The sequence below is a fragment of the Pongo pygmaeus genome, chromosome 4, assembly GCF_028885625.2.
Source record: "Pongo pygmaeus isolate AG05252 chromosome 4, NHGRI_mPonPyg2-v2.0_pri, whole genome shotgun sequence".
In the NCBI taxonomy this organism is placed as follows: Eukaryota; Metazoa; Chordata; class Mammalia; order Primates; family Hominidae; genus Pongo; species Pongo pygmaeus.
In genome coordinates, this window is record NC_072377.2 from 95,950,878 (window position 1) to 95,969,536 (window position 18,659).

Genomic DNA, 18,659 nt, shown 5'->3' on the forward strand with positions numbered 1-18,659 from the left:
ACAGACAATGAAGTTCAGGCTGATGAAGTCTCAGATGAAAATTAATGTATTGGAACTGGAACAAAGGCCACACATGTTATGCCTTAGCAAAGAGCTTGGCTTCATTGTATTCATGCCTTATGGATCTGAGAAAGTTTGAATTTAAGAGTGATGACCTAGGGTATCTGGCAGAAGAAATTTCTAAGCAGCAAAGTATTCAAGATATTGCCTAGAGTGTAAAACTTTGGAAAAGTTACAGCCTAGCCATGTTGTAGAAAAGAAAAGCTCATTTTCTGGTGAAGAATCCAAGCAGGCTGTGGAGAAATCACTTGCTTGAGAGATTAGCATGACTAAAAGGGATTAGAGTGCTAATATCCAAGACAATGAAAAAGAGGCCTCAAATGCATTTCAGAGATCTTTGAGGCAGCCTCTCTCATCACAGGCTCAGAGGCCTAGGAGGAAAGAATGGTTTCAGTGGCTAGGCCCAGGTATCTGCTTGTCCAGTGCAGCCTTGGGACAGTGCTCCCTGAATCCAGGCTACTTTGACTGCAGCTTCAGGTCAAAGGGCCCCAGATATAGCTCAGGTCACAGCTCTGGAAGGTGCAAGCCATAAGCCTTGGTAATGTCTACATGGTGTTAAGCCTACAGGCATGCAGATTGCAAAAGGGAAGGAGAGTTGGCAGCTTCTCCCTAGATTTTGGAGGATGCATGAGAAAGCCTGGGTGCCCAGGCACAAAGATTGCTGTAGGGGCAGAGCCTCTGCAGAGAAGCTCTACTAGTGCAGTGAGGAGGGGAATGTGGAGGTGGAGCCCCCACATAGAGTCCACACCAGGGCACTGCCTATTGGAGCTGTGGGAATAGGGCTGCCACCTTCCAGACACTGTAATGGTAGATCCACCAAGAGTTTGCATTCTGAGCCTAGAAAAGTCACAGTTGCTCAACTCCAACTTGTAAAAGCAGCCACAGGGACTGCTCCCTGCAGTGCCACAGGGGCAGAGTCATCCAAGGCCTTGGAAGTCCACCCCTTGTATCAGTGAGCTCTGGTTGTGGGACATGGAGTAAAAGGAGATTATTTTGGAGCTTTGAGATATAATGACTACCTACTGTGTTTCAGACTTGCATGGAAACTGTAGCCTCTTTCTTTTTGCTGACTTCTCCCTTTTGGAATTGGAATGTCTACCCAATGCCTATACCCCCATTGTATCTTGAAAGTAAATAATTTGTTTTAATTTTACAGGCTCATAAGTGGAAGGAGATGAGTCTCAGATGAGACTTAGAACTTTATACTTGATGCTGGAATGAGTTAAAGCTTTTTAAAGACTGTTGGCACAGGATAATTATATTTTGCAATGTGAGAAAGACATAAGATTTTTAGGAGTTAGAGGTAGAATTATATGGTTTAGATATTTGTCTTCTTCAAATCTCATGTTGACTTCTGGTTTCTGGCCCAGTATATTTCAAAATGGTCACTGTTGCCCTCTCCTTGCCTGAGGTGGGAAGGAATTTTTCTCAGATATTCACTGTGAGCACCTGGTAGAGCTCCTGGAAGTAACACCTACCCAAGGGTGAGGGCCTCCCTATGACTGGGTCCCCTGGAATTTTTAACTCTCAAAATTGTCTACACTGAGCCTCCATCATTTCATCACTTATTCCTAACCTAGCACTGATTCTCACTGATGTTTCTGCTCTAGAAAGATGTGATTCTCTATATTTGCCTGTCTCTCCAATTTTGGGAGTAGGGCCTTGCCCTGTGATCTCACTTCAAAAAGAGAAGGAGTTGTTGATTTTTCATTTTGTTTAACTTTTTTTTTTTTTTTGGGGTGCACTTCTAAGTTCCTTTCACGCTGGGCCAGAAACCAGAAGTCTCAAAAGTGAACTATTTAATAAGACAAAAGACATAATACGTTCATTAATTAATCAAATAATTCACCAATCCCTCCATTTTAAGTTCATGAAAATGAACTTGACTAAGAAATATACTTTTAAGGCCAGGCACAGTGGCTCATGCCTGTAATCCTAGCACTTTGGGAGGCTGAGGCGGGTGGATCACCTGAGGTCAAGAGTTTGAGACCAGCTTGGCCAACATGGTGAAACCTTATCACTACCAAAAATACAAAAGAAATATTAGCCAGGCTTGGTGGCAGGCACCTGTAATCCCAGCTACTCAGGAGGCCAAGGCAGAAGAATTGCCTGAACCCAGGAGGCGGAGGGTGCAGTGAGCGAGATTGTGCCATTGCACTCCAGCGTGGGCAACAGAGCAAAAACAAACAAACAAACAAACAAATATGTGTATATATATATTTGGAAATAGAGAGTCTTATCTTTGTAGTAACTTTCAGAGGCACATAAAAGTATATTTTAAAAGTATATATATATATTTATATATATAAATATATATGTGTATATATATATATTTATATATATAAATATATATGTGTATATATATATATATATATATATATATATATACTTTTAAAATTGTACCTAACCAATGTCTTTTACAGGTGGGTATTTTTTCCCATTCAGTTGACTCATTTTATTTTCTACCTGAATAATGCTTCTAAACCTTTGTGAGTTAGCCATTCCAATCAAAATCCTAAGGACACACAAGACTCTTCACCAAAGTGCCTAGAGTATCTTCAGACACCAATTATGTCCAATGCAAAACTTCCAATTTTATTCCTTATTAGTTTGTCCAAGTTAATCTCAGATTTTTAAGAATATATGGCATAGACTTTCAAATTGCTTATATTCCATATACCATCATGTTGATCAATCCATATCAAGTATAACAATGAACAAAAGAATGCCAGAGTTGAAGTAAATAACATTTAAATATGGGTGGAAACAGCCAATAGTCACTTCATTAATTTTCAGTACAGCTAAACTTTTTGGCTCATTGTTTTCTGTACAGATTAAATAGTATTGGATCATTTGTCAGAATCACTTCACAGTGAATGAAAGAAAGTTTTTATCTCTTATTTTCTGTAAATTGTCATTGGGAATCTTGCCAGTCAAATTTCCTAAATCCTGGTTGTTGAAGTTATTTGGCTTTTTTATTTCTGCCTAAAGTTTCAAATATATTATTCCTTTATTTATAATGGTGTTTTGGAGACAGAAAGTAATAAACATTTAGCTTTACCTTATTGTGGTAATTTCATTATCTCTATTTTTGTATTATTCTGACTTTTTTGTTTGGCTTTTCTGAAAAGAAAAACACAAAACTTTGTTCCAGCATCAATAGTATTTTGTGCACTGATTTCCATTTCAACAAGCATTTCTCCACATAATGATATATTTTCAAGAAATTCTCAGTGATTCTGACTTATATGTGAGTTAAAACTAATAAAATTGAAAGTTATAGAAGTCAAAATTACTGAGTGATTCTTTCCTTTTTTATGTGCCTCTGAAAGTTACTACAAAGATAAAAATCTCTAATCCAGTGAAATTTTAACTTGTGTTCCTAGATTAATATTTTAATACTGCCTTACCAAATGCAATCTGCTTTTCTCTGTTGCTTAGTGTCACCATTTAAATACAGATTATGGCATTAGAAATAAGATATGTCTGAGATTCCCTGGTAATGTTCACTTGTAGGAAATACGGAAAACTAGAAGTTACCTTTCATCAGGAGGTTAGACTATTGTTCTGTTTTCTTTTTTTCCCCTTTAATAGATTGTAACTCTAATAGTTAAGACACAGCAGGGGACAAACATTTCAGTCTTAAATTTCTAAACTTTATTATGTTCATTACTCATGAGTTGAAAGCGTTATTAAGCAGAGAATATATGATTCAAGTTAAAATCTTTTGTAAAATTAAATTTATATAGTTAATAGTTTTTATATATAAGTCCAATGTGATTATCATTTAATTTTTGTATCCTTTCTTGTCATTATTATAAAAGTGGTCCTTATTGATCATTAATGCCAGCCACATTTGGTGTTCAAATTAGAGATAAAATTTTGACTTTTTCTTACTCAATTTTTGTGTGTATCCATATCATTCAAATATTTATTTAAAAGTAGCATACTTAATTGATTTATTCTTTATTTCTTTTCACAATGTGTTGTTTTCATTGTTTTATTTTTTTTTTTAGTGGTAAAGTAAATCAAATAATCTACTGATTTAAGTGATTTTTTTAGAAAAGGTTTATGTTTATCCTTATTTAGGAAATAAGATTTTTCTCCCTTTCCTTTTGGGGTTAAAAACTCTCAAATTTACTTCATGTGGGTTTTTACATGATTATATAGTAGAGATGGTACGGAAATATCTTTGGAAGATGCACTTGACTACTAACTAGAAGGAACAGGTTCTCATAGGAAAAATGAGGGCAAAACAATAACAGGTGATCTCCTCAGGGAGGAAGTACCTACCCAGGAACACCATTTCTTATCTTAGGTTTCTTTTCTCTGTGATTCTTAATTGGTGGTAATATGCAATTTAGCAAAACTACATTCTTCAAAGCTTATGAAAATGCTACTTCTTTGTCTATCTTACTTGGCAAGTTAATTAATAAGATCTCATATGGAGATTTATTCTCAAACTGATTGTGTAACAAAAATCATTTTTCCCCCAAATATTTCCCAATGATACTGGGAAGGTATTTGTAAAAATTGTTTCATAGGTTTTATATGTTTACACAATTCTGCAGGTTTTCTCTTGTTCCCAAAATGGTGTGTTCAAATGAGTGACTACCTGGAAACACTTTTTAATTTAATGAAATCAGGCTCTTTTCCAAAATTGAGGTTTTAAATCTAGATAATATCATGTAGTTTCAACAAATTTAACTATGCCTCCAATAACTCTTTCTAATGTACTAAGACAAAACTTTCAAATGTAGTTTAATCTGGATGAGAATTTTTCTTCTTAACAAGTTTTCTAAAGACATATTAAATATTTGGTATTTGTTTATTGATTTCTTCTGAACCTATATTATTTCTATTTACCCAGTATTTAATTCAATGACTTATTGTTCCAGTTGCTGTGGCTGCATAAGACGTTATTCCAAAACTTCATTGTGCAAAACATCAGTGGTTTCTGATCATGCCTTCTGTGGGTCAGGAAATCAGACAGGGCATAGAAAGTCGGGCTTATCTCTGCTTCGCAGTGTCTCTAGCCTCAGCTGGAAGTCTCAAAGACTGTTAAAAGTATCTGAAGATCTTTCTACTCACAAATCTGGTGGTTTATAAGAACTGTCAGCTGGGGCCTCTGTTAGGTTGGGCAAAAGATGGCTGCTTCATATCTAAGCATTCTATCCATAGGCAAAGTGGAAATCAAATGGAAAGTGAAGGTTGAAGGGAAATTTCTTGTGTCACAGAATCCAAAAATGTATCACATGGATAATCTAGCTGAAAGATAATCTGGGGAAGCAAGTATTATTTCACTGGGCAAACAGATACTCCAAATAAAAATGTGATTTTATTATTAAGGCACATTAAAATGTATATTATGTAGGTAAATATTCATATCTACCACACTCAGTATTCTCTAAGCCTACCTTAAAATTCTTTTAAAGCTTTGAGCCTTGCTTTTCTACACAATTTTATCTGCTGCACAGCTTCTAAATCAATTCCTTGCTTTCTGGGGCTAGAGATAATTGTATTCTAGTCTGAACCTTACTTGAAATAAGTTGTTTATCATTCTGTCTGCATTTTGCCCTCTTTGTGATAAATTTAATTTCAAAGTAATGGTCCCAGTTTTCTTTGTTTTATGGCTGCTCAATCACCAAGAAGGAGATAAAAATGTAAAATATTTGGTATCTGTGTTTCCTTAACTGCATCTCATAATCAAGCAAAATATTTTATTAGTTGATTAATAATGATAGGTTCAGATATTACCTATAGAATTAGTCACATATTGAAAATAGAAAGTTTTTATAAGTATCCAGTCTAGTTCATTTCTTATTAACTTCTTAAAAAATACACATGCTAACTTTTCTCTTATAAATAGATATTAAATTAGCAGTTCACAGTAACTAAAAGCACTAAAAGCCCACTAACTGAATGGGAAAGTGAGCTGATGGACATCATAACTAGTTCTGGTTTATCAACTCACTCCCTGCTAAACATTTATTTTTGCCTTGACTTTTAATTTAACTGAAAGTTGTTTTCAATTATCTTAGAGGAAAATATTTAATAGTATGTTGGTTTGAAAATATCCTAACACCGAATACAGAAATTATTGCAATGAATAGAAGGCTAATAAGGGTTAATTGTAGTCTTTTTAAAATTTACTGACTCAGATTAGTAAACCAATCTTCAGTTTATCAAAGTATATGCATTTTAATTCCAAAGTATCTATTATCAATAGAATATACATTGCTAATTGTCTTCTAAATATTTTAAATGGATTTCTTTTTTAATGAACACGGTTAGGTATAATGAACAAGATGGCTGACTGAAATTGTGTTCTGGAGCCCAACCAAAGTTAAATGACAGATATCATATCTGCAAATTTAAGGATTCATCACATTAAAAAAATCTCAAAAACTTACCAAGTGACTGTAATTTGCCAGGTCCTGGGCTAGACTCTTGAGAGAGGAAGACAAATTAGTTCCTGTCTTCAAACTTAATGGAAGACTCAGAAGAACATAGAGAATTACAGTGCATATATTAAGTGCCATTTAGATAAGCACTGTTTGTTATGGAAACCTTGTTATTTTGTAGATTGAATACATTGGAACAAGTTGAACAATTCAAAATTTGACTGTTACAAAATAAACAGCAGGAGGCAAATCTTTGTGCATGTAAATTAAATGGCATTATTTTAAGTGCAATTTTATTTCTTAATTTTAAGATAGTATTTTTGCATATCAAAGCTAGCATGAATCTTGGTAGGGCTTAGTGGAGGAAATAGATATAAGAGTTTAGTCAAAGTAGATGGCTAGATTGAAAAAGGGAGGGGGAAGCTAGAATAATAAGTGAGGAAATGGGCCACTTGTGAAAGTCTGGAATATGAATGTGGCTTCTATGCTCAACTATAGAGTATGAGGAGATAAAACAAATTTAAATAGTCATTTTCCCCATCATTCCATAAGCTTCGTAACTTTAAAACTAAAACTAACCTTAAAATTATGACTCATTATTTCAAATCAGCAGCTTCATTTTTCATCTAATCTTGTCTTCTTAAATTTCCAAATCACATCACAGAATGCCTTTCTACTGCTCTTCTTTCTTTTTGTTACACAAATATTTTGTCCTTACATTGGAAAACAAACTGTAATGTATATTGAAAATTCATATTACATCCACTGAGAATCCATAAGAAATGTAGAAGTTCTGTACCATACAGAGTGCTCATGGAATTAGGGTTCCAGAAATTTTCTTTAATTGCACTCAACACAAGCCAAACTTCTCCACTGTTTTAGTTTTAGTTTTGTTTTATCTATGATCTTGAAGCCACTCAATTTGTCACAACTTTTCTGCCTTTTTTCTGCCCTTCCCCTCTTTGCCCTCAATCTCCATAACCCCTCTGATCCTTTTTCAAAGGGCTCACCTTTACGAAAACTCTAATATTCATTATCAATTATCTAGGTAGCTTCACTTTTACTCTGCAGGAATTCAGTGATTAGGGTGGGGATTAGGATGTGAAAAAAGTCAGATATTGCAGGTTGAGCATACTCAAAACAATCAAAATTCCTCTGTGATTAACTCCCTTGTCTATTTTTGTCTGTGACTATTATCTTCCTCTGATATTTTCCTTTTCCATTATACTTTTTTGCCACATCTTCAAGTTGAGGATCAAGAACACGTACTCTGGGGTTGAGCAACTTTCTCAAACTGTTCCTACCCTTAAAAGTTTGGGCAGTGGCCGGACATGATGGTTCATGCCTGTAATCCTAACATTTGGGGGAGGCCAGGAGGGAGGATCGCTTGAACCCAGGAGTTCAATACCAGCCTAGGCAACATTAGGGACACCCTGTCTCTACAAAAAGAAAAAGAAAAAAATTAGCCAAGCATGGCAGTGTACACCTGAGTTCTCAGCTAAGGCTGAAGAAGGCTGCGGTGGGCCCAGCTACGCTTGAGCCAGGGAGATCAAGGCTGCAGTGAGCATGTTCATGTCACTGCACTCCAGCCTGAGTGACAGAGTGAGACCCTGTTTCAGAAAAAAAAAAAAAAAAAAAAAGTTTAGGTGATCAAACTTTAAGTCCAGACAGTTTTAGTTCAGTCTTATAGTTTGTTTGGCTACTGGCGCTTTAAAAAACTTAGTAGACTTCTTATTTAATAAATATTGAAACTTGAGGAATATTTTCTTTAAGTCAATTTTATTCTGAGTCTCCTTAATTTTTTGAAAGTTTTAGTGTAGATATAAAAGCCATATCTTTATTTTTCTCTTTATTAGAAAGCAGAGTTTTAATTACCTTTGTCACTTAAAATACTTTCTCAATTATATTTCCTAGTATTAGTGATCTCAGAGTAATTGATTTGCCCCACTTTGCAAATTCTGAAATTTCTTGAATCTCTCCATTTTCTTTCATTTGAGTCTGCAAATTTGCCAATTCTTATCTGAGGTTACCAGGGTTTTAGTAATATTCTGTCAAAAGCAGGTAACAGCAATCAACTCAGAAGACTAACGTTCAGTTTTTCAAACTCTTCCTAATACTGAAGATTTATAAGATTCATGATCTATTTTCTAAACCATGCTTCCTTACTGCAAGCAATAGACAGATGACCATCTTTCAAGATTACAATAATTAGTGCATTCCTCAGCCTATCAATAAAGCAAGAATACATACTTTATGTGTTATGTTTCAGAAACTCCCAACTTCCGGGATAATTATTTTTGTAATAGAAGAAGCTGAAATATGTCACTATAACAAACACCCTAAAATATTAGTGGTGTAAGAGAACAAAAATCCATCTTTGTTTGTTTGTTTCTGCAGAGTCCACTGCAGGAAAGACAGAGCTGAAGATCTCACTCAGCAATTAAATGCTTCTACTCTTAGCTGAAGCACACAACTTCCTCTCACAGCCCGTTGGCCAGAACAGATCACTTGTCACAGATGAGACTGTCTGTAAGGCCCAAGAGAGTATAATTCTCTCTTGTATCCACAAGGGAGAAGAATCAGATGTGAATGGGCACTAGAAATTTCTCCTACACTCCCAGGTCCTACCTCTACAGATTTCTGCCTCTTAACCCATGAAAGTGAAATCATAGGAAAGTAGCGGCAGAGGTAACACTGTAAGTATCTTCTTCTCATATAAGTTAAATTAAAATCATATACAGTCAATTATATCTATGCCTTTTGAACTATAGAGATTCAAATTATTTCTTTATAATTTAGATGTTAGTTGCTACCGGTCAGCCTATTAAGTCTTGATAGACCTGAAACTTTGTGCCTAAGGCTCCACACTCCTGCAGTAGAACTTCTTTAGAATTCCTTTCTTTCTTTTTTTTAATTTTTTTGAGTTGAAGTCTCACTCTGTCACCCAGGCTGAAGTGCAGTGGCATGATCTCGGTTCACTACAACCTCTGCCGCCCAGGTTCAAGTGATTCTTCTGTCTCAGCCTCCCAAATAGCTGGGATTACAGGCACACACCCCCATGCCCAGCTATGTTTTGTATTTTTAGTAGAGTCGGGTTTCACCATGTTGTCCAGGCTGGTCTCGAACTCCTGACCTCAGGTGATCTGCCCACCTTGGCCTCCCAGAGTGTTGGGATTACAGGAGTGAGCCACCACGCCTGGCCTAGAATTTCTTTAAGAATTTATTTTTTGTTCTATTTCTCTATCCTTCTTCTGCACTCTGTTGAACATTATATGGGGGACATAATGGAATTGTATTGCAACAGTACAAACCTCAGTTTTAATATTAGTTATCTCTATTAAAAATGGTCTCTTTATTATACTTTAAGTTCTAGGGCACATGTGCACAATGTGCAGCTTTGTTACATATGTATACATGTGCCATGTTGGTGTGCTGCACCCATTAACTCATCATTTACATTACGTATATCTCCTAATGCTATCCCTCTCCCCTCCCACCCACCCCACAGCAGGCCCCGGTGTGTGATGACCCCCACCCTGTGTACAAGTGTTCTCATTGTTCAATTCCCACCTATGAGTGAGAACATGCGGTGTTTGGTTTTCTGTCCTTGCGATAGTTTCCTCAGAATGATGGTTTCCAGCTGCATCCATGTGCCTACAAAGGACATGAACTCATCATCCTTTTTTATGGCTGCATAGTATTCCATGGTGTATAGGTGCCACATTTTCTTAATCCAGTCTATCATTGATGGACATTTGGGTTGGTTCCAAGTCTTTGCTATTGTGAATAGTGCCACAATAAACATACGTGTGCATGTGTCTTTGTAGCAGCATGATTTATAATCCTTTGAGTATATACCCAGTAATGGGATGGCTGGGTCAAATGGTATTTCTACTTCTAGATCCTTGAGGAATCGCCACACTGTCTTCCACAATGGTTGAACTAGTTTACAGTCCCACCAACAGTGTGAAAGTGTTCCTATTTCTCCACATCCTCTCCAGCACCTGTTGTTTCCTGACTTTTTAATGATTGCCATTCTAACTGGTATAAGATGGTATCTCATTGTGGTTTTGATTTGCATTTCTCTGATGACCAGTTATGATGAGCATTTTTTCATGTGTCTGTTGGCTGCATTAAATGTCTTCTTTTGAGAAGTGTCTGTTCATATCCTTCACCCACTTTTTGATTGTGTTTGATTTTTTCTCGTAAATTTGTTTAAGTTCTTTGTAGATTCTGGATATTAGCCATTTGTCAGATGGGTAGATAGCAAAAGTTTTCTCCCATTCTGTAGGTAGCCTGTTCACTCTGATGTAGTTTCTCTTGCTGTGCAGAAGCTCTTTAGTTTAATTAGATCCCATTTGTCAATTTTGGCTTTTGTTGCTGTTGCTTCTGGTGTTTTAGGCATGAAGACCTTGCTCATGCCTATGTCCTCAATGGTAGTGTCTAGGTTTTCTTCTAGGGTTTTTATGGTTTTAGGTTTAACATTCAAGTCTTTAATCCATCTTAAATTAATTTTTGTATAAGGTGTAAGGAAGGGATCCAGTTTCAGCTTTCTACATATGGCTATCCAGTTTTCCCAGCACCATTTATTAAGTAGGGAATCCTTTCCCCATTGCTTGTTTTTCTCAGATTTGTTAAAGATCAGTTGGTTGTAGATGTGTCGTATTATTTCTGAGGGCTCTGTTGTGTTCCATTGGTCTATATCTCTGTTTTGGTACCAGTACCATGCTGTTTTGGTTACTGTAGCCTCGTAGTATAGTTTGAAGTCAGGTAGCGTGATGCCTCCAGCTTTGTTCTTTTGGCTTAGGATTGTCTTGGCAATGCGGGCTCTTTTTTGGTTCCATATGAACTTTAAAGTAGTTTTTTTTTCAATTATCTGAAGAAAGTCATTGGTAGCTTGATGGGGATGGCATTGAATCTATAAATTACCTCGGGCAGTATGGCCATTTTCACGATATTGATTCTTCCTATCCATGAGCATGGAATGTTCTTCCATTTGTTTATGTCCTCATTTATTTCACTAAGCAGTGGTTTGTAATTCTCCTTGAAGTGGTCCTTCACATCCCTTGACATCCCTTGTAAGTTGGATTCCTAGATATTTTATTTTCTTTGAAGTAATTGTGAATGGGAGTTCACTCATGATTTGGGTCTCTGTTTGTCTGTTATTGGTGTATAAGAATGCTTGTGATTTTTGCACATTGATTTTGCATCCTGAGAATTTGCTGAAGTTGCTTATCAGCTTAAGGAGATTTTCGGCTGAGACAATGGGGTTTTCTAAATAAACAATCATGTCATCTGCAAACAGGGACAATTTGACTTCCTCTTTTCCTAATTGAATACCCTTTATTTCTTTCTCCTGCCTGATTGCCCTGGCCAGAACTTCCAACACTCTGTTGTTTTAATAAGTTCTTTGGTTTGCTCATTTTTCTGCTCTCTCCTCCTCCTACCATCATTCTATTACCATCTTTCTCATTGCTGCCCTTTTCTCTCAGGAGCAAGAACATTCTCCCTATGTCTTTTATTTTCTTGTACAATACAATTAGCCTCTGCAGTACCTAACTCCAAATTTAGGACCATGTTATTCCTCATTCTCTGGTAGTAGGAGTAGAGTTCCACTGTTTGATTTATACCAGAATAAACATTTGTTGTAGAGTTGACATTCAGCCCTTACCAACTCGATTGCTGTTTTCCACTTAGGTACTAAGGAAGACATCACATAGACTTGGCTTCCAGAAGTAACAAAGACTGTTTCAATAAGAAGATTAGATAGAAGGCTTATAGGAGGGGGAAATGAATTTCATTGATATACTTAAAAAATTCTGTCTTAAGACAATTTAAATATGTTATCAATAAACACATAGGGTTTTATTAATAAATACCCAAGAATTATAAGTAAATTATAAATTATGATATATTCTAAAGTCTAAAGTCATGTAATAGAATGAGTCTTCAGGGCTTATAAACACCCAGGTTGTTATATGAGAACAGTCGATATTAAGACATTTACCTCAAAGGCAAAATCAATTTCCTAATTGTAAAGGAAGAAATGTTCAACAGAGAATAATTTTACAGTTTTCAATATGTATTATTTTTAAAAGGAAGACCATCTTACTTTCATGATCATTCTATATTTGATCAAATGTGACAAATTTTAAAGTATATTTAAAATTCTAAAGGAAATATATTTCTTTCATGAGACTTCTTCAGGAAAAAATTTAGATTGCATGCTTATGTATAAATGGAAGCAAAAAATCTTAATAAAATGCATTTCCAAGTTCATTTCCAATCAACCTTTATCACCTATTATTCACCCTATTAAAAATGGAAAAGGCAAGCTGACAGGCATGTCAAGATGAATCCCTCAAAAAGATAACATGTCAATGTTGAAATTAAAAAAAATCATGGAAATGCTAAATTACAAAAAGTGCATCTTATTCTTTCCTTTACACAGAGATTTTAGGCAATGAAAGACAAGGAGCAATTTTCTGAAATTTGAACAGCAATCCAATGATGAGTTATGAGTACCATTTTCCCTTTCCCCAACAATCTGACTAGTAGATTTGGATGAACTTATATAGATAGGTTAAACAAGGAGGGTATAAACGCTTTGAAAACTGTATAATAAATAAAAAATAATTACAGAACATTTAACTTATTTGTAGCTCTATGGATTCTTTTTGTTTATTTCTCATCTTTCAAAAATATAGCTTCTTGTTTTCATTATGTCATTACACATTTTAATACCTCAGAATGTCTCTTTTGTTTAAATAAAAATTGCTTGTATGTGCTTAACAAATATCGTAAACAGCAATTTATGACATGATTATGGGCAGATATAGATAAGACTTAGGGAGTTTAGGGCAGTGGATTAAAAATAAAAAGCAGAAATGTATACAAAAATACTCCATTAAAGATATTGTTTGTTAGTGTCCAAAGGAGGGAAAGACTGACATACAGAGAACATATACTATGAGGTAAAATGTTAAATTTAATAAAGTTGCTTCCTAATGGTCCTTTCTCTAAGATGCCTCCTGAGTCTTTATTGCCTGAAGTGTCTGACCATCAGGAAAGTGACCTGCAATAACTCCTACTGTCTAAAGATCATGCAATGGATGTGAAATTAATTGATATATACAGTACTTCAGTTAGGTTATTAAATTTGACCAAGAATCAGTATTACAGTCTATGTCATGTTAGGAAATGTAACATAGAAATGATCCTCATCTTGGCCCAAAATGCTAATCTATCATTAACTTCAACTCTTATTTCCTGTAACTTTGTTAAAAGAAATAATTATATTCTTATAGGTTTTTAAATATTTTAATATACCTAAAGCAGATCACCATTAATTAAGAAACCTTAAAAAGCATGTGTGTATTGAGATTAATAAACATATCCTAAAATATTTAAATCTTTGGATTTACAAGTGAATCTAGATCCTTTTTAAATAAGAGGCTTATTATATTTTTAAATAATGTATTCAAAATCAAATGCTTAAACTTTTCAAGTGTTTTATAGGAAAACTATACAAAAGGTATGCAGATCCTTTAAAAGTGTTCAAATTGTAGGAATCACGTTTCAGAAATAAAGATGGGAATGAATGATCTAGAATGCATAGATGAAATGATAATTTCTTCCTCTCTCTTGTGACTCTCAGACATTGAACAATTTTTGATTATGCAACCAAAGAAAACCTTGTCAGTTATTACCCCTTAAAGTGAATTATAATAACATGTAGAATATATGGTGAAATGCCAACTTCTTTTTTTTTCTAATTATTATTATACTTTAAGTTTTAGGGTACATGTGCACAATGTGCAGGTTAGTTACATATGTATACATGTGCCATGCTGGTGTGCTGCACCCACTAACTCGCCATTTAGCATTAGGTATATCTCCTAATGCTATCCCTCCCCCTTCCCCCCACCCCACAACAGTCCCCAGAGTGTGATGTTCCCCTTCCTGGGTCCATGTGTTCTCCTTGTTCAATTCCCATCTATGAGTGAGAACATGCGGTGTTTGGTTTTTTGTCCCTGCGATAGTTTACTGAGAATGATGATTTCCAATTTCATCCATGTCCCTACAAAGGACACGAACTCATCATTTTTTATGGCTGCATAGTATTCCATGGTGTATATGTGCCACATTTTCTTAATCCAGTCCACCATTGTTGGACATTTGGGTTGGTTCCAAGTCTTTGCTATTATGAATAGTGCCACAATAAACATACGTGTGCATGTGTCTTTATAGCAGCATGATTTATAGTCCTTTGGGTATATACCCAGTAATGGCATGGCTGGGTCAAATGGTATTTCTAGTTCTAGATCCCTGAGGAATCGCCACACTGACTTCCACAATGGTTGAACTAGTTTACAGTCCCACCAACAGTGTAAAAGTGTTTCTATTTCTCCACATCCTCTCCAGCACCTGTTGTTTCCTGACTTTTTAATGATTGCTATTCTAACTGGTGTGAGATGGTATCTCATTGTGGTTTTGACTTGCATTTCTCTGATGGCCAGTGATGATGAGCATTTTTTCATGTGTCTTTTGGCTGCATAAATGTCTTCTTTTGAGAAGTGTCTGTTCATATCCTTCGCCCACTTTTTGATGGGGTTGTTTGTTTTTTTCTTGTAAATTTGTTTGAGTTCATTGTAGATTCTGGAAATTAGCCCTTTGTCAGATGAGTAGGTTGTGAAAATTTTCTCCCATTTTGTAGGTTGCCTGTTCACTCTGATGGTAGTTTCTTTTGCTGTGCAGAAGCTCTTTAGTTTAATTAGATCCCATTTGTCAATTTTGGCTTTTGTTGCCATTGCTTTTGGTGTTTTACACATGAAGTCCTTGCCCATGCCTATGTCCTGAATGGCAATGCCTAGGTTTTCTTCCAGGGTTTTTATGGTTTTCAGTCTAACGTTTAAGTTTTTAATCCATCTTGAATTAATTTTTGTATAAGGTGTAAGGAAGGAATCCAGTTTCAGCTTTCTACATATGGCTATCCAGTTTTCCCAGCACCATTTATTAAATAGGGGATCCTTTCCCCATTGCTTGTTTTTCTCAGGTTTGTCAAAGATCAGACAGTTGTAGATATGCGGCGTTATTTCTGGGGGCTCTGTTCTGTTCCATTGATCTATATCTCTGTTTTGGTACCAGTACCATGCTGTTTTGGTTACTGTAGCCTAGTGGTATAGTTTGAAGTCAGGTAGCATGATGCCTCCAGCTTTGTTCTTTTGGCTTAGGATTGACTTGGCGATGCGGGCTCTTTTTTGGTTCCATATGAACTTTAAGGTAATTTTTTCCAATTCTGTGAAGAAAGTCATTGGTAGCTTGATGAGGATGGCATTGAATCTATAAATTACCTTGGGCAGTATGGCCATTTTCACGATATTGATTCTTCCTACCCATGAGCATGGAATGTTCTTCCATTTGTTTGTATCCTCTTTGATTTCATTGAGCAGTGGTTTGTAGTTCTCCTTGAAGAGGTCGTTCACGTCCCTTGTAAGTTGGATTCCTAAGTATTTTATTCTCTTTGAAGCAATTGTGAATGGGAGTTCTCTCATGATTTGGCTCTCTGTTTGTGTGTTATTGGTGTATAAGAATGCTTGTGATTTTGGTACATTGATTTTGTATCCTGAGACTTTGCTGAAGTTGCTTATCAGCTTAAGGAGATTTTGGGCTGAGACAATGGGGTTTTCTAGATATACAATCATGTCGTCTGCAAACAGTGACAGTTTGACTTCCTCTTTTCCTAATTGAATACCCTTCATTTCCTTCTCCTGCCTAATTGCCCTTGCCAGAAATTCCAACACTGTGTTGAATAGGAGTGGTGAGTGAGGGCATCCCTGTCTTGTGCCAGTTTTCAAAGGGAATGCTTCCAGTTTTTGCCCATTCAGTATGACATTGGCTGTGGGTTTGTCATAGATAGCTCTTATTATTTTGAGATATGTCCCATCAATACCTAATTTATTGAGAGTTTTTAGCATGAAGGGTTGTTGAATTTTGTCAAAGGCCTTTTTATCACATTTCACCTAAGAAATCATTGTAAACACTGCACTGCCACTTTGCCCTTCCTGCAACCATGATTGGCATTAATTCCTTTGGATGAGTCTGGACTTACCTGCTTCTGACAGTATGATTCTTGTTTCATTTACTGAATCAAGTTTGCTCCATACCAAAAATTGCTTCCTGGCCAGGCATGCTCTTAGCAGATTGACTTAGCAGAAAAGCTTCTGGACTTCTGCCAAATAGGCAAAATAGTGATGTGCATGAAGCCACTCAATTCCAAATGATGTTGTGTAAAAAAATAAAATTGAGTGTTAAAATGTTGGTTTGTTTAAAAGGTCAGTTCATAATTAGTTTACAGGTAATTGGAGCTTTAGATGAATTTAATTTCCATAGCTTCAATAAAAAATTTTCATAAAGGTTTATCTTTAGATTAGTTTAATTATTACTATAAATTTGTATAAATTTTAAAAATTTAAATTAAATTTATATAATAGCCAGTTTAAAGAGTTTTGAGCTTTTACAAAATGTGTCTTTTCATATACATACATATATATGCATCTCTATAATTATATGCTTCCAGACTTGCTCAGATTTTGAATACTCAACAATAACAAAAATTATTTAAAATTTTTTAAAAATTCATTTGATTCATGTTTAAAATTGACACACATAATAACATCCCTAAAAATAATTACATTGGGAAATTAATTCAACTGTCTATATACAACTATACTTTTGTTTAATAAAATCAATTATAAGGAATGCATTATCTTTAGTTATGGATCAAAGGAAAGGAAAAGGCCATCATATTTAAAAATGTTGGGCTTTTTTTGTTTTGAATTTTGAGGCAAGCTTGCTTGGAAAACGAACAAGGCTGTTGTAGTAGAGAACAATGCTTATGTCTTATCGGCAAAGTTTTACAGTGGTCATGGCTAACTGGGTGTAGTCTTGTCATTGATTTTTTTCTAAAACGGTGAAGATCTTCATTTAACAAATTCAAAGCAAGTCTTTTTAATAGAATGAGTCATAACTGTGACTAAATATTACATTCATAAATTCAGAATACAGAGAACAAATATTTCTCTTGGATGATTTTGGTGCACTTGATAAACTTTTTTTTTTTTTTTTTTTTGGGACAGTCTTGCTCTGTTGCCCAGGCTGGAGTGCAGTGGCGTGATCTCGACTCACTGCAATCTCCGCCTCCCGGGTTCACGCCATTCTGCTGCCTCAGCCTCCCGAGTAGCTGGGACTACAGGTGCCCGCCACCACGCCTGGCTAATTTTTTGTGTTTTTAGTAGAGATGGGGTTTCACAGTGTTAGCCAGGATGGTCTCGATCTCCTGAACTCATGATCCGCCCGCCTCGCCCTCCCAAAGGGATACAGGCATGAGCCACCGTGCCCGGCCTGCACTTGATAAACTTTACTTTAATTTCCATGCTTTGGTTTCTTGAATTCTGAAATTCTGACCCAAGTAAAACCACTATCTACTTGAAAATCATATTAAAAATATGTCTGTATATATATATGTATGCATGCGGAAATGCCCACAGAAACTCATGTGAATGAATGAATGAACAGATAAATGAACAAAAACTTTCTTCACATAATATTGATGACAAAGAGGTATATAATTTTTTGAAAAATCCAGTCATATGTCATTTTAGGGGGTCTCAAATGCCTTATTCTATTGCAAATATTTAAATCTCTTTTATGTAAACACATTAGGATTTTCTAATTTGAAGGAAAAATGACCCAGAATTTTATGACAAATTCTTTAGAAAACTATTTGTGATCTTTTTTGGGGGGAACTTTAATATCTAGGAATTAAAGTTCAGTACTTTTCTCTGTGGCTGGAATAAAATCTGTATCTAATTATTTTCTGGGACTTTACGTTGCTTGAAGATTTGTGGAAAATAATGCCAGGCCTCTAGCAAGGCATTAAATGTTGGTTCAATTCAGTCCTCATATGCCATTGTTTTGTAGTTGCTCCAGGTACAAGTTTAAACAACTTACCAAACAAAACGAAACAAAACAAAAACCTTGGCAGTATCTGTTTTGTTGTGAACCTCATTCAACCTGAAATTTAATTATGTTACCATGCGGGTTTGTAATGTGGATTAATAGTTTTATTGTATGCCTGTGATTAGTTTCTGTTTGTTCTAATTTCTTTTTAGCCCCTTCCTGACCTTGAGGTGA